We start from the raw sequence: 17,073 nt of genomic DNA, 5'->3' as shown, positions 1-17,073 counted from the left end.
TTAACTTTTAAAAATTTATAGTTTATAATTTGGAAATATATATAAAATATATATATATATATATAATAATATTTCATAATTAACCAATTATATGATAATAATAAATAAATAAGTAAAAATTGTTTTTTATTCCTAATTTAATGTTACTCCTCCACCCATATTCCAAGCATCTAATCGAATGGTTGAGTAATATAAACGTGATTATTTAAACAATGTAAGCTTTATCTCCCCACATGGTTATTCTTATATGTATAAATTAAATATGGTATATAATAATAAATTAATATATTACAATGTAATTTTAATGGTCAATTTTTGTGGTTGCAAAGTATTTATTTTATTCAAATTTAATTCATATAAATGATATGATTAGTTTATATGGAAGATATTATTATAATGTTCTTAACTGAATGTTGTAATAATTTTAAGTATTATTGTTATTTGATATTAGTTTGAGAGATTTGATGAACAATTAGTTTCTCAGCTATATAGGTTTAAGTTTTTAGAGACATGTTATAAATGACTTGTTTGTGGCATTTATGAAATAGTTGTAACTAGTGTAATAATGGAAATCAATCTAATCGAAGTAGTCGATTCTCTAGAAATTTTCGTTTGGTTAAAAAAAAATAGTTTCAAGCATTATTATTAAACAACATCATTTCCTACAAGTTGGAGAGTAGAATCTAAATCGGTTATCATCTATATGTAATAAAGAAAGAGGTTAGGCAAAGGAGGCTGTGGAGGAATCAGAATAATGAGTTTGTTTTCTTAAGGTGAAGTCGAGGGTTGGCCATTAATGTATTTATATTTACCACAATATATAAGCACTTGAGCTATTAACATAAAATACTTGAATAATGTTGACATGAAATCCTTTTAACAATATGCAAGTTGGATATGAATGTAGATTGGTTATTGAGCTAGGGCCTATACCCCATATATATAATTTCTCACATAGTTAAATGAAGGACTCAAATAATATAATGAAGTAATGGGTGTGTGCATGGTCAAGGGCATAAATATGGATGCAGTAAAGAATATCAAGAGAATAAGCATACCACATCCAAAGATTTGTGACGGAAACAATCCAAACATGTTTTCTAGCAAAACAAGCACTCATTGAATCAATGCAAATTCACCATAGAAACCATCTCAAGTCACAATTAATGTGGGAGATGAATCTAGACTCCAAACTCAATGAGAGAAATCGATAAATTCTTCCAAATAGAAAATGGCAAGCATGGTGTGAATGGTATTCTACACAAAAATAAGAGGGCTAACATGTGGCTTGAAATTCATTAACATATTGAAGAAAGGTGTAATTGCAAAAAATCACTAAGGTCAAGATTAATGCTCTCTACATAACTGAAATGAACAAGTGATAGCTTACAAGAAGGGAGGAATAGGTCATGAAATGACTTAAGTAACTAGAACCATTCAATTTAGATCAACTAACTAGATCAAGCAACCTTTAATAACCATATTCATGTTACATTAAATGCAAAGGTAGGGTACACAATATGAGAATCCAAGTGGAAACCATATGATTCACTAAGAGAATCATCAAATCATGATGATGCTTCCATCCCCCTCCCCCCAGTTATTTCTATTTATTACATTAATTTGACTCTCAAGACTTTTGGCTAAGGAATGAAGCACTAAGAATAAGAAAACAATTGCATCCAAATATTTGTTGAAATGAAGATTAAGTGATCATTGAATAATTGGTTTTCACATTTGGGTTTTCATGATCAACATTATGTCCATTATGTCATGATTTTTTTATGAATTGCTAAGTGTTGGATTGAGTAATTATGTGTGTTATAATTTAATTTATAGCTTCATCCTATTGAATTTTATGATAAATTCCCATTATGTTGATGTTATATTCTATTTAGAGCCAAGCCTTATTTATCACCTAGTTAATTTCAATGGAAAAGGGAATTAGAATATCCATTATCTCACTAAAGGGACATTAAGTGTTGTAATGGGGGAGCTACTGCATTCCCTAGCTATATTTCTATTTTCATCCCTTGTCTCTAGCAATTAAAATTTATCCCTTTGCATTATGAAGTCATCAAGCATGCTTCGGTTGCTTTCCACTCTCCTCTGCTAAATCCTTCATTTCTTTCCTCCCATAATCCATCGGTTGTTTTACTCAGGTCATATGAGCATAACCAAGCCATACACAGTGGGTATGAGCTACTCCTTTCTCTCTAGGTCAACTAAGTTCATGGCTAGGTGATTCATTGCCTTACTGGTTGACTTAACTTCTACCTAAGAAATTCCATTTGAGCATCTATTTTATAGTCTAAGCCAACAAAAATGTTTTCCTAACATTCTCGTCATGCATCCCTTGCTAGTTTCAGAGTTTGGTTAATAGTGTAATATTCCAAAGTTGAAACAATTTCCATGTATTGAAATTTCAAGGCATAAAGTATTATTTTTTTCAAAGGGTCTCCATATTCTGTTGGCTCAATTATTTGTGTTATGTTTGTTGTTATATGCACTTTGTGGTGGAAAAGCTCCAATTTTATATCTTATTGCATATGTGTCCATAAACTTCTATGGTTATTCCACTCGACAATTTGTCACAACAAATCTACTAAAATATATTAGAAAATATGAAATCTACAATATGTAGGTTTATTTCTCTATAGATTTCTAGATCTATTAATTATTGTTTATTACATATAATAAAAATTATAATTATGCTAAAAATAGCGAACAATAAAATAAAACTCACAATCCACAAATTAACACAAGAGATGACATGGGAAACCATTTTGGGAGATAACCCAATTAGAAAGTGAGGTTTCTCTAACCCAATTGGAATGTGAGGTTGTTATCTTTCTCTAAATGAAAAATGGATGCAAGTACAAAGAAGTGAGGTCTATGGGCCATGGTATAATACAATGCACAAACCTTCTTCGTCTATTCTCTTCCTATCCATGTTAGATTTCTCTGCTCGTTTATGGAACAAAATGCACTCTAATACAATGGAACTCATTTTTCTCCTAGTGGCTCGGTTATAACATAGCTTGATAGCCTTATAGTGGTAAAGTTTGAATCATTCAACTATTGACAAGAGTTACAATATCGACTCCTCTAGAGTCTTCTTCATCATGATCATGTGGCTATCCCCTTCTCCGTGAATAATGGGAGTTGACATGGCATCCTGTTGAATGATGCTAGTCAAAATAGGAAGGTCAACTTCTGAGTGGCATAACTTTTGCATACAGACTTCGATTGAGTCCACTCTTACGTCATTCGAAATATATTTGCATGTAGAATAATGTTAAGGATTGCATAATTAAGAATAAAAGTTTCACCCCCCAAAAAACTCAATTTTATGCCTTAAACTTCTTCCAAAAGGTTTCAGACCCCAATTCGCCAATCTAGGACCCGTTAGTGAAAATGGTCTTGTGAACTAATTTCTCCACTTTTTCCACCCTAAAAGCATCAAGATGGTTGAAAAACAATATAATGATCCAATATGGATCAATATGGGACTATGATTTTGTAGGCATAGTTCTTTTTGTTTCAACATGAATTCTTTGTAGTTATTCATACTACATTGTGATGCCTTGGACATACCTATGCATGGGAATTTTTCTTGGTTAAGACCATGGAGAGAATCTTGTTTGTTGAATCATGGAACATGGAGGAACTTGAGAAATCTTGAATTCTAAGTTCTCATCTTTTATATTGCACTCAATTATTTTTTATATGGTTGTGTACTTTGGTAGAAGTCTTATGACAGAAACTTGTGGGACTTATGTAAATGATTCCAAAAAAACTAAAGACCAATACTTGAAGTTCAATAGAGCTCTAAAAAGTGTAATGTTTAAGTAATAATTCCATTTATTTTTGGAGTATGCACTTACCAATTTGTTTTCATTGGGTTGAGTTCTACATACTTGGAGAGTAGGTTATATCGAAATTAGAAATCTTGAAACTAGACCTAAATGGATAGTAGACTTGTTAGCCACCATAAGCAAGTAACTAGTAAGTTAATCCATCACACTTACAGAAGCATATTCCATACCTTGAGAGGAGGAGAAAGAGGAGAAGTTCACACATAACAATTGTTAGTCAGTTGTGTCAGGTGTGGTCTACATTGAGAACAAAGGACTCATATAGCATTGGTATCTAGCCACTTGACTCAGAGTATTTATAGAGCATTGTTTGATATTGACCTCATTATTATTTTTAGGTTGGTTTTTATGTGCAAGCTACATCAATATAATGCATTGTAGCTGAGAGAAGAAGAGAGTTCCTTGTATATGGCAGAGAAGAAAAAGCCTAGCGGCCTTTTAGATGATAAATTCCTATGTCCAAGACTGAAATAGAGAACATATTTTCAACTTTCGCATATGATCGAGGTTAGTGAAGTGAGTGGGATATAAAACCCTTGTTTACAGATCATTTATCCATCAACACCACCAATTACAACACTTGATGTTCCACCTGAGCCACTAGTTGCATCATATGCTATAATAGTTGCACCACTTGCTATGTCATTCACCCATCTGCCTACTACACCCATTGTTGATCATACATCTTCTATGGTATTATCAGGTGATATAGATTATGTTGGAGAGATATATCATGTTATAGTTGATTTCTTATCTATCAAATTTATTGATGCCTCTCATGCTAATGCTTGACCCCACAATAGTTTCAACATGTATATTGAATGCTATGATGTATATAATTTGACTTGAGATATATATTTGATACATATATTGATTTTGATATATCTTTCAAATATATTACACACTTTCATATCATTTTTATGTTGATATTGTTTGATTTATAAAATGTATGTGTATTGTTTTTGTTTTATTTTGTAAGCTAGGCAACCATTTTATATTACCTAAGAAAAAAGGATGGCTTGCCACTAGGAAAACCATACCAATAGCACATGTACAAAACTTTTGTCTAGAGTACTAAATTATCAAAAATAACAAAGCAATATAATAGGAAAAGTATTATGCTATCAAGAGAGCTATTATAAAACTTGATTATGTAACTAGCATGAGTGGAAAATGTACTACTTAATGAAAGAAAAACGAAAAACAATAACCTAAACATATCACCCTAAGGGAAATTCCACTTGAATTGTCTATGGATTCTCATGTTCCTTTGTCGAGGCTAGGAAATCCATATCTATAATTTTCTTGGCTAGTAGAGACACTTTGTTATCTAGTTTCTTGAATAATAGTTAAAGGCATCAATACAAAGGAGTATCTCTTATTGGGCTTCACTCCTTTTCATTAGTGCCTTCCCTATAATAACATTTACTTTTAAGTAAAGATCAACAATTGAAGATATATGTTGTAACGATCATGGTTTGTACCAATTTTTAAAACCCAATGTCCAACTTTTTCTTTAATATCCTCATCTTGGAAAAAATTCCTCTCAACTTTGAGCCTCTATTTCTATAATGTTATTTTTCTCTTGACTCCTCGTGAAGTGTGCTCCTAGTAAACGATTTCTGAATTCATAGTGTTTTGCTAAGCTCATGTGTGAGGTTTCCCATGTCGCACATGATAACCATGATGACCTTGACTTGTCCCAGGACTAGACATGATGAAAAGAGAATGCATATCAAGAAGGAAGTGATGACATAGAAAGGGAGGAGGGTGCCACAGAATATTGAGCATGAACCAAGCCATCGAGAATGCATATGTAATGGATTCAAAGGAGATTAGTAGAGGTATTTGAACAACACTTTGAGGGGGGGAGTAGAGATGACAAAGAAAGGTTTTCACATGTACCAGCCCTGGTCAAAAATCCATGTGAAAATTAATAAAGGTAGAATAAGACCTTAGTCATGGGACACGTATTCCAAGTTGAATGGTGGGTAGAAACATAGTGATGAGGATCGTTTGTGATTAATTAATGGCTATGGAAATTGGCAAAGGCAATGGTTAAGGCTTTGGAAACACAAAATGGCATTTATTGGCATTTATTTATGAAAATAATGGAGATTAGGAGAAAAGGAAGGTGAAAGCTCACAACTTTCATGTGAGGAGGAAAATGAAGGAAAATAATGGAAAATTGAAGAAAATAGAGGCCTCATTAATAAAAAGGCTTATGAGGATCAGTTCATGGATTTCGATCAATTTAGTTTTGGAGCTCTCATTTCTCTCTCTCTCTCTCTCTCTCACACACATACTCTTGGACACTTAGAGTTTTCTTGGAGAACTCTTGGAGGAGTGTGGCATACTTGGGATTTGGAGCAAGAAAGCAAAGGAAAAGTAGGAAAGCACAAGAGGACATCAGGATCAGTAGCTACAATGGATTTTTCTTGTAGGTACCGAGTTGCATGTATGATTTCCTTACTAGTTTTGGCATGCATGGCATATGCATGTGGTTATTTGGTTATGATTTGTCATTGGCATGGAGGGTTGCCTGGATTGACAATAATTTTGCCTAGCCTTTCCATTTCCTAGATAACCATAGTGTTGTGGGTTTTACTTCTTTTTTTTCTGGTTGGTTTTCTTGTGCCATTGGTTGTGGGTTGAGTTATTAGTTCCTAGAAGCCTTGGTTGGACAAACGCTCTGGAATCCATGTAACAGATTGGGTTGAGTTACTCGTCCTGGAAGCCTTGGTTGGAGAAACTCTCTGGAAGCCCTTGGTGGGTTAAGTTTCTAGTCATGGAAGCCCTCATTGGAAAAACACTCTGGAAGCTCGACAGCAGTTGTGGGTTGAGTTACTAGTCTTAGAAGCCTTGGTTGGAACAAACTCTCCGGAGCCCTAGACAACTTGGGTAGAGACCAATCTGGAGATGGTTATAAATGTACGACCATGAGGTGGAATCAGTGGTTGAGGGTTGAGGTGGTTTGGCCTCTCGAAGTTGTGGATGGTTTTGATTAATTTGTTTTATGAGATCACACATCCATGCTTGGACTATGGCACGGGGATGACTAGATGAAAAAAAGATTTGGTTCAACCTAGTTTATGGTCAGGTGGTTCGTGGAAGTCCCATACATGGTCGGCTTATGCAATCATCAATAATAGCTCTTCCTCCTTGGTATTTTATGGGTAAATATTCTTGTTTATATGTGGCTTATAAGACTTTTATATCCTTGATATTTTTGTTGGTTATATGTTGGTTATGATTGAGTTTTATGGCAGTGAAAATGTATGGCTCTCATCATGTTTTGTTTAATCATTGAATGTATAAAGAATATATGGCTTAATATATGGTAATGTAGTTATTGTGATGAGGCAACAATGCTTCTTAGTGATTCTCAGCTAAGTGTGAGACCCCTATGCTTACATATGTTGTTTAAACTTGTAGAATGCATATTTGTGACATGTTTGACGAAATGCCTATCATGGCTAGTAGGGGTCCAGACAATTCCTTGTTCTTTTTTTTTTTTCATTTGTATCATTTTTTTATGTTAATTTCCATTTCTATAAGTTTCATGGAGTTCTAAACAGTGGCCTAACTCCTGGACCTGAAAAAGTGGCACAAAATGTGAAGTTGTTGGCATAAAACTACCTGGAAAAGTCCCCAGTCGTAGGTATGCCTTCCTATGGGAGCGTGTAACAGCCCTAGTTAAAAATCCATGTAAAAACATATAAGACCATGGTCATGGGACACGTATTCCAAGCTAAATAGTGGGAAAAACATCCTAGTGGGTGTTCATTCGGTTATTATGGCTAAGGAAATTTGCAAAGGCAATGGAAAAGGCTTTGGAAAGGAAAAATGGCATTTTGGCACAATTATTTATGAAAATAATGGAAATTAGGAGAAAAGGGAGGTGAATCTATGGCCTAATATATGGTATTGCAGCTAATGATATAAGGGAACGATGATTCTTAGCCATTCTCAGATAAGTATGATACCCTTATGCTTAAATATGTTGTTTACACCTGTAGATTTCATTCATGCCAAGTGTTTAACAGAATGTCAATCATGGTTGGGGATGGCTAGGCCTATTCATTGAGTTAGTTTTTGGTTCATTAGCCTTTTCATCATGTGTTTAATGGATTCTGTAAGTTACAACAATTTTTGGGCAATGGTCGAAATTCTAGGCTTAAAAGGTGTCTTAAATTCCTCGGACTTTGGCACAGGTCTGCTGGAAATAGTCCCTGGATGCAGGTATGCAGGCTTGTGGGAGCAACCAGAGCTCTCTAGACATTGGCATGCCCATAACATGGGAGCGTCCAAAGGTTAAGAGGTCTAAAAACTTAGTGGGACCCAGGGGTTGGTTAGCATAAAGGGTGGGATGGTTCCTAGGGGTCCTATTGCTGATATTGAAGGTCTGTATGGTGTGCTTCCATCAGTTCCACTTCCTTAATGTTACTTAGGAGGTCGAATCATATCATAGTAACTTCTCGTCACATGTTTACCCTGGTTGGTCGGTTACTTAGGTAGATGTGGGAGGAGGGTGTTACAGAGTGGTATCAGAGCATGGTTCACCCCTCACACTGGATGGGCGGTGTGTTGGTCATGCATTCATGTCAGTTGCATAGGTGTTCCTTATGCTGGTAGTCCATGTGCTTGTTGCATTTTCATGTTGTTGATCATGGTTATACTGATGTCACCATGTGAAGGTTGATGGTGTTGTTGTGGGATGTGTCATCATGAATGTATGGTTGTACATGCATTTGTTATGCATGTAGGTTTTTATATGTTGTTATGCATGCATTTTCATGGTGAAGGTTGTTGTGCATTAGGTCATTGTATGCAATTAGGTCATCATGATGTAGTTGTTATCTTATTATTATAACGTGTTGACTGAGATAGAGTAGGAGATGTAGACCATCAAAGTGAAGTTGCAACATTGGACCTCGAGGCAAGAGCATGTTGTCATACAGGTTTGTATGTTGGGCATGCAAGTATGTAGGTTAAGGATTGTTATATGTGTTATGGTTATGTGTATTCCTTTCATTCTATTGATGTTATGGTTACATTCATGATAGATGTTAGTTGATTAGTGTAGTCATATGCACATGTGTCGGATAGTCATGAATGATAATAACATGTGGTGGTATGCATTGCTATTGTTTTTTTAGGTTAGATAACTTGATGATTATGTTATATCTTGTTGATGAGTATGTTATAGGTTAACTTGTCGTTGTAATATGATAGTTGGCTTCATGATTAGGTTATATGTTGTTGATGAGCATGATATATAACTTGTTGTTGCTATATGCTAGTAAATTGATGATTACGGTTATTACATTAATATCTTGATGTGACATGTATCATGCTAAATTTGATTGGCCTATGCAGATGGTTAGGGTTATGACATTCATGTATGAGTCGACTTATTGTACTAATCTAGGCTGATCGTACATATGTGATTGTTATGCATGAACGAAAAATGTTTATGAGTTTATGATGTGAACATATTAGCTAGTGACTATTATGGATATCATGACCTTAGTTATGTTTGAGTTGAAATTGTTGTGAAGTTATATCGTGCTAATCTAGCTTGATTATGCAGACAAGATAGCCTCCCCTGAGATACATTAAGGTATGAGTTTTCTTATGTCGTATATTTGGTGCTTGACTATTTGATTATGTCGTCTAGTTGATTAATTTAACATGGTATGTTTGCAAGTTGGTTGGATGTTTGATGAATTGCATAATATGAGTATGTGTTCAAATGATATTGTTTTAAGATGGTTGTACTAACACATATGTGTTGAGACAGTTGATATGTACTTGAGTGTAAGTAGGTGATAATTGTAGCACTATGTATTATGACTGATGAATGTTAGTTGATTGTTGAGTATGACATGGTTGTTAAACTTGGTAAAGGTTGATTTCAAATTAGTATACATGATGTCGTGATATTTGGAACATGTGGTTGACATGTGTAAACAGTTCCAGGAAACATACTTGGTATTAGCATCAAAATGTAACAATTGATGTGTTTATATAACTAAAAGTTAAGTGATGTGACAGTACATAGTAAGGCTTGGTTGCAGCAAGGTAAAGGGTAAAAAGGAATTGAGCTAGGATTCCTTTGGCTATGTTTGGAAACCCTAATTACAAATGAATGAGTACTTTGTATATAGGAAGTCTTCTTAGACTTGATTTTGTCTGAAATTATGTGGATATGTGCTATAGTTATGAACATGTGTTTGATAGCTACATCAACTAGTTCCTAGTTATGGATAGATTCATCAAAGGATTGGAGTCCCTTAAGAGATGGCATGGATGTGTTCAGTTACAAGGAAATGTGCTTGACACAACAAGGTAAGGTAACTAGTATTTTTGTATGTTTATTTATGCACTGACAATTATGCGTTCATGGAAATATGATGCAGGGGATTGCGTGGAAAAGAGACTTCCATGAAATCTTGAAGAAGGCTCAGGTTGAGCTTCTCCTTGGAAGCATTGGGAACCATGGGGATTGAGTCATGGAATTTGTTTATAGTCTTTGATTTTGGTATTTGTGATTTGTGGTGCTTGATTGTGGTTTTGTTTGCGTCTAGTGCATGATCATGCCACTTTGTTTGTGGTGTCGTATTGTTATTAGTTTTCGTGGTTTTCTTATTATTTGTTTATTGTTCTTGCCTTTTAAGTTTTGAGTCTTGGGAATTGGTTGGGCAAGATGAAAGTTAATGGAGCTTGGGGAGAGTTGTGTGGTACCTGACAGGTAAGGTAAGACCTGGATGAAGCTCAGTGCATGTATAAGGGCAGTTAAAGGCAAGAGTATGACATCCAGTTGGATTGGTTGGGTCCATTGGTGTAAATGGATGATGGCAGGATAGTTATAGGAAAGGTAACAAAGAAAGGTAAATTAAATGGACTTGAGGTGCAGATGCCTTGGCTATGTTGGGAATCATTGTTCTCAATGTTTTGCATGTTGTAAACAGATAAAGGGAGTTCCCTTAACCTTTACCTTAAGATATCTAGTAATTATGTTGTGATAATGATTATGTTGATGTCTATATATGTATACATGTATGCATGAATGAATTTCATGTCTGACAGGGTCATCATGGATCATGATTGTTTTATCCTAATGTTTATATGTACATATGTGTGTGTTTATGTCATTTTATTACTAGATCATAATTGTTTTATGTTGATGTTTATATGTATATATGTGTATGCATGCATATCGTTGTCTGACAAGATCGTTATTGTTTATGCTAATGTTTATATATATGTATGTATCTATGTTAGTGTCCAACAGGGTCATCATGGATCATTCTTGTGGAAGAATGATTTCTTATGCAGGTGAATGGCATGAAGAGGTTCCTGATCTTATGAGGAATCAATTGGGAAGAGTAGTCATGAAACATATATGAGGTCAGTATCATGTGGATATGAATTGATATTGTATGCATGTATTATGCTTATGTTTATGTTATGAAAGGTAACATTGAGGGATGCATCAGTGAAATGAAAGTAGTGTGGTCTGTGGCATGTTGGGACAAGCATGGATAAGAGACTGAAAGAAAGGTTTCTTGGTACAGACAATGTGATTTTGGATGTGAGGTACTACTCTTGTACATATGTTGTATATGGTGTACATGTTGCATCTGTGATGTTGTGAGTGTGTGGTGTTGTGTGTACATGTTGTTTATGCAATGTTACGTACAAGGTGGTACAGATAGTGTTGTGTGAATATTTCATATTTAGTGTTGGGTATAGATGGTGTTATGTACATGCAGTGTTGTGTACATGCGGTGTTGTGTACATGTTGTATTGTGCGCATGATGGATATGCAATGTTGTGTGCATGTTGGATATGTAGTGTTGTGTACATAGGGTGCTATGTACATGTTGTATATGCCGTGGTATGTACATATGGTGTTGTGTGCATGTTGTACATATGGTGTTGTGTGCATGATTGTACATGTGGTGTTGTGTACATGTTGCACATATGGTGTTGTCTGCAGGTGGTATTGTGTACATGTCGTGCATATGGTGTTGTGTACATGTGGTGTCATGTACATGTCATGCATGTGGTGTTGTGTACGTCTGGTGTTGTGTACACATATTACAGGTGGTACGATGTACATGTGGCATTGTGTACACATTGTGTAGGTGGTGTCGCATACATGTGATGTTATGCACCTGTTGTGCATGTGGTGCTTTGTACAAGTGGTATTGTGTATGTGTTGTACATGTGGTATTATGTGCATGTCATACATGTTGTGTTGTGTACATGCGGTACTATATATGTGCATTGTGTAGTTGTGGCATTGTGACATGTGTACTCGTTGTGTTGTACTCTGTGTAGTACATGTATTGTGTTGTGTTGTACGCCAGGTGTAGGTACATGTATTGTGTGGCATTGTACATCAGGTATAGATATATGTGTTGCATTATACATCAGGCGTAGGTGTATGTATTGTGTGGTGGTGTACACTGGGTGTACGTGTATGTATGTGTTGTGTTATACACTGGTTGTAGGTGTATGTGTGGCATGTCAGGTGTAGGTGCATGTATTGTGTGGTGTTGTATGTCATGTGTGGTTGTATGTGTGTAGTGCACACTATGTGTATGTGCACATGGTTGAGGAGAAGGAACTGGGTATTTGTCGGGTGTGGCAACCGATCTGGTGTGTGTACGGAATAAGGACAAATGTAGAAGCTAAGGATTGATTAAAGGATAAGTATTAGTGTTTTATTTTAGTTTTATTATGCATGTGATTTATGATTTTGATCTATTATGGTTGTGTTTTAAGCTAACTTGATGTGGTGTGCTTATACATCATGATTTGGTCAAAGATGCTAGTTTGACTTGTGACAAGAATTAAACATGATTGTAAGTGTACCTTATTAACGAGCTACCAATGAGGTATGATTTGAAGTTATTTCAATTTATTTTGAATTTAATGGGAATTATGTGCTTCGTATAGGAAGCACGGAAATGCCTAATTGGGTGGTTGAAATTGACTGCAAGAATTTGCAACAGCAAAAGGAATTGGAAAATGCAGCAATATGCTAGTAAAGTATTCAAGAGCAGGGTCGTTGTGGGACACTGGTACACAATAGTGTCCATTGATTTCCATGAGCATGTTATGACCGATATGATGGTTTTAAGACAGGGATATGCCTTGGTTTTTGTATCTTATAATGCAAGGAAGCCTTGCCAAGGGATGGACCACCTGGGATGGGGGTGTCAACGAAACTTGGAAGGTGAGTGACTACACGGAAGGGGGTGACTGGATTACCCGAGGAACTGTGTAGTAGAGAAGGGAAGATCAAGGATGAACTTTTTTTGATCATTACCATTTCCAGATGGAATCAGATGCACGTTGGTAGTGCGCCCTGGCACAATGAGCTGGTAACTGTTCCCTGAGGGGAGAAGTGGCGCGGGATTGTAGCGTTGGACATTATATGTATTTTGACTTTGGTAGTGGATTATGGACTTCCTGGGAAGGAGGTGAATCCTGGAACTACCTTTGAGGGTGGAGGTGTAAGCCTCTCGATTCCCTTGTTGATAGATACAGGCATCGTATCCTTTTATTTGTTGGTTGAGTAAATGTATATATGTGTATATTATTATAAATATTCTATCGGGCTAGTTTATAAAGCTCCATAGACAGTATGATTATTTTTTGTGTGAATCAAATGTGTATGTGTGTATATGTGGTTATTATTGTAAATACTGTAATGAGATGTGTTATAAAACTCCAGTAAATAGTATGTTTTTCATGTTTTAGCAGATGGTCATTATAAATACTACAATGAGCTATGTTATAAATCTCCATGGCCAGTATGTTTTGTTTCCAGCAGTCTTGTTGGTTATAGGTGTCATTGAACATCAATGACGGTGTTCCCCCAAGGGGGAGGGTTCTGTAACAACCTTGGTTAAAAATCCATGTAAAAATATATAAGACCACGGTCATGGGACATGTATTCCAAGATGAATGGTGGGAAAAAACATCATAGTGGGTGTTCAATTGGTTAGTATGGCTAAGGAAATTGGCAAAGGCTTTGGAAATGTAAAGTGGAATTTTGGCACATTTATTTATGAAAATAATGGAAATTAGGAGAAAATGGAGGTGAAAGGTCATAGGTTGCATGTGAGGAGGAAATTGAAGGAAAATAATGGAAAATGAAGAAAATAGAGGCCTCATTAATAAAAAGGCTTCTGAGGATCAATGGGTAAGCTTGGTCAGGGTAGGCGTGGTCAATGTAACCTTTTGTTAGTTCAATTTTGGAGCTCTCATTCTATTCTCTCTCTCATACTCTTGGACTCTTAGAGTTTTCTTGGAGCACTCTTGGAGAGTGTTACATACTTGGAGTTTTGGAGTAAGAAAGAAAAGGAAGAGCAGGAAAGCGCAAGAGAACATCGGGATCAACAACTACAACGGGTTTTTCTTGCAGGTACCGAGTTGCATGTATATTTTTCTCACTAGTTTCGGCATGCATGGCATATGCATGTGGTTTGGTCATGATTTGTCATTGGCATGGAGGATTTCCTAGATTGACAGTAGATTTGCCTAGCCTTGCCATTTCTTAGATATCTATGAAGATTGTGGGTTTATTTCCTTGTGTTTTTTTTGTTGGTTCTCATGTTTCCTTTAGCTTGGGTTGAGTTATTAGTTCCTGGAGCCTTGTTTGGACAAACACTCTGGAATCCCTGTAACGGCTTTGGTTAAGTTACTAGTCATGGAGCCTTAGTTGGACAAACACTCTAGAGCCTTGTAACAACTTGGGTTGAGTTATTAATCTTGGATCCTTGGTTGGAAAAATGCTCTGCAACCTTGGTTGGACAAACGCTCTAAAGCCCGGCAGAAATTGTGGATTGACTTACTAGTCCTGGAGCCTTGGTTGGACAAACGCTCTAGAGCCCAACAGTAGTCGTGGGTTGAGTTACTAGTCATGAAATTTGGGTAGGAACAAACGTTCTAAAGCCCTGGAAGGCTTGTGTAGAGACCAATCTGGTGATGGTTTTTTGATGTCCGACAGTGAGGTGGAATCACTATTTGATGGGTTGAGGTGGTTTGGCCTCTGGAATCCCTTAATGGATTTGATTGATGTGTTTGAATGAGATCCCACATTCATGCTTGGAATATGTCCTGAGGGTGACTGGATGAAGAGTGATTTTTCTCAGCCATGTCTACGGTCGAGTGGAACGTGGTACTACCATATCGGGTTGGATTTTTCATCATTAATATGAGGTTATTTTTCCTTGTTATCTCACGAGTATTATACTGGTTTATATGTGGATTATATGGCAGTTGTATCCTTGATATTTTTTTGTTATGTTGGTTATATATATGTTTTATGACAATGGCTATGTATGGCTCTCATTATGTTTTCGTTGGTAAATAAATGAAAAATGTATCTATGGCCTAATAGATGCTATTACAGCTAATGATGCAAGGGAACAATGAGTCTTAGCCATTCTCAAATAAATATGAGGCCCGTATGCTTAAATATTTTTTTTACACCTATAGATTTCATTCATGCCAAGTGTTTGACAGAATGTCAGTCCCGGTTGGGGATGGTTAGGCCTAGTCCTAGAGTTATTTTTTGGTTCATTACCCTTGTCATCATGTGTTTATTGAATTCCATAAGTTACAACAATTTTTGGGCAGTGGCCGGAATTATGGGCGTAAAAGGTGCCTTCAATTCCTTGGACTCTGGCACAGGTCTATTGGAAATAGTCCTTAGATGCAAGCATGTATTCTTGTGGGAGGGTCGAAGAATCCTTTATCTTGGCCACCAATGACTACATGGCCCAAAACTCACTTGTGTTGTGAGTGTAGCTCTTATGGAACTGACACCACTTTCTCGTGTCCTTCTTTGTCCTCATAGTGTTGTTCTTTGCTTGCCGCTTCGGCGGGTTATCCTGGGTTGCCGCACCTTGGGTTTTCCGTTTTATGTATGGCTTGGGTGCGCCTTTCCCTTGCTTCAAATTCATAGATCTAAAGTCTCACTTTTTCTGTTTAAACTTCTGCTCAATCTTGATAGTGTATCGATACATCGTGCCAAGTGAGGAGATGTCCAAGAACTCCATCTCATCCTGGATGTACCTATGTAGGCATCCGTGATACTTGAGTACCAAATTTTTCTCAGAATCCTTGATACCCAACTTCATGTGAAGGGTATGAAAAACATTGGTAAACTTCGACACATCTTGGTCCTTTCCCTACCGTAGTGTGGTCCACTTTATGTATTTATCCTCATAGCTCCCAACAAGGTAGTACTGCTCCTTGATGGCGTCCCAGAATGAGTTTGAAGTGGGTGTGGCCAAAAATAGTGAGGGTTTAATTTCATCCTTCCTCTCACAGTAGGTTTCCCACAAGTCCTTGACGTGGGGGCAAATTTAAGAAGTGCAAAAGTAATATTTTCCCGGTTGGAAAAATCATGAACAAAAAAATATCCTTCAAGTAGATTTAACCATTTATCTACAACATCTGCATCTATCTAACCCTCAAATATGGGGATGTCAAAGTTAACTTGTACCTTAAAAGGTGTGGCGCTTCCAGAGTAGCTGCTGGAAGAAGATGTGTCGCCCTTGGGTAGTCGCTGAAGGATCAGGGAAAAGTTGTTCATCATCGCGTTCCTCTGTCACTTGAGGGCTTCTTTGAGCAAGATTTTGAAAGGATCTCCTGCCCCTCATCTTTTTTCTCTTCCACCATGGGAGGTTTTCAGGATTTTCAAGGTTGGCCTTGCAAAGGTTCGACCTGTTCGAGCCCTAAATCCTTATATCTTGCCCTCGTTGGGAACATGCAAAGAAAAACAAATAAAGAGAAGTTCGCTCTGATACCACTGATCTGAACTTAAATAGGAACACAACAAATTATAGATATAACCATAAATATGGAGATGCAGTAGAAATAACACTTCAATTCCTTAATATCAAACGTTGAAACATGCTTACAAAAAGAATGGAAATAAGACTAGCTCGGGCGATGGTAGCTTATCTTTGAGAAGAGATGTGGATGTTAAATGCCTTTGAACTGTGTTACAATGAGGTTCAGAGGCCTATTTATTATTGAGAAACAATTGAAAACCCTAAACATCCAAAAACCTAACCCTAGGAGATGAAGCATTGAAACTATGGGCCCCGTTTGGGTGAAATGGTACATCAACTTCCCGAGGTCTAAACTTTGGCATATGATCTTC

This window comes from Pinus tabuliformis, chromosome 9 (genome assembly GCF_031772625.1).
Source record: "Pinus tabuliformis cultivar Carrire ecotype Pingquan chromosome 9, CPIR1, whole genome shotgun sequence".
Lineage (NCBI taxonomy): Eukaryota > Viridiplantae > Streptophyta > Pinopsida > Pinales > Pinaceae > Pinus > Pinus tabuliformis.
Note: the sequence above shows the minus strand (reverse complement) of the source record.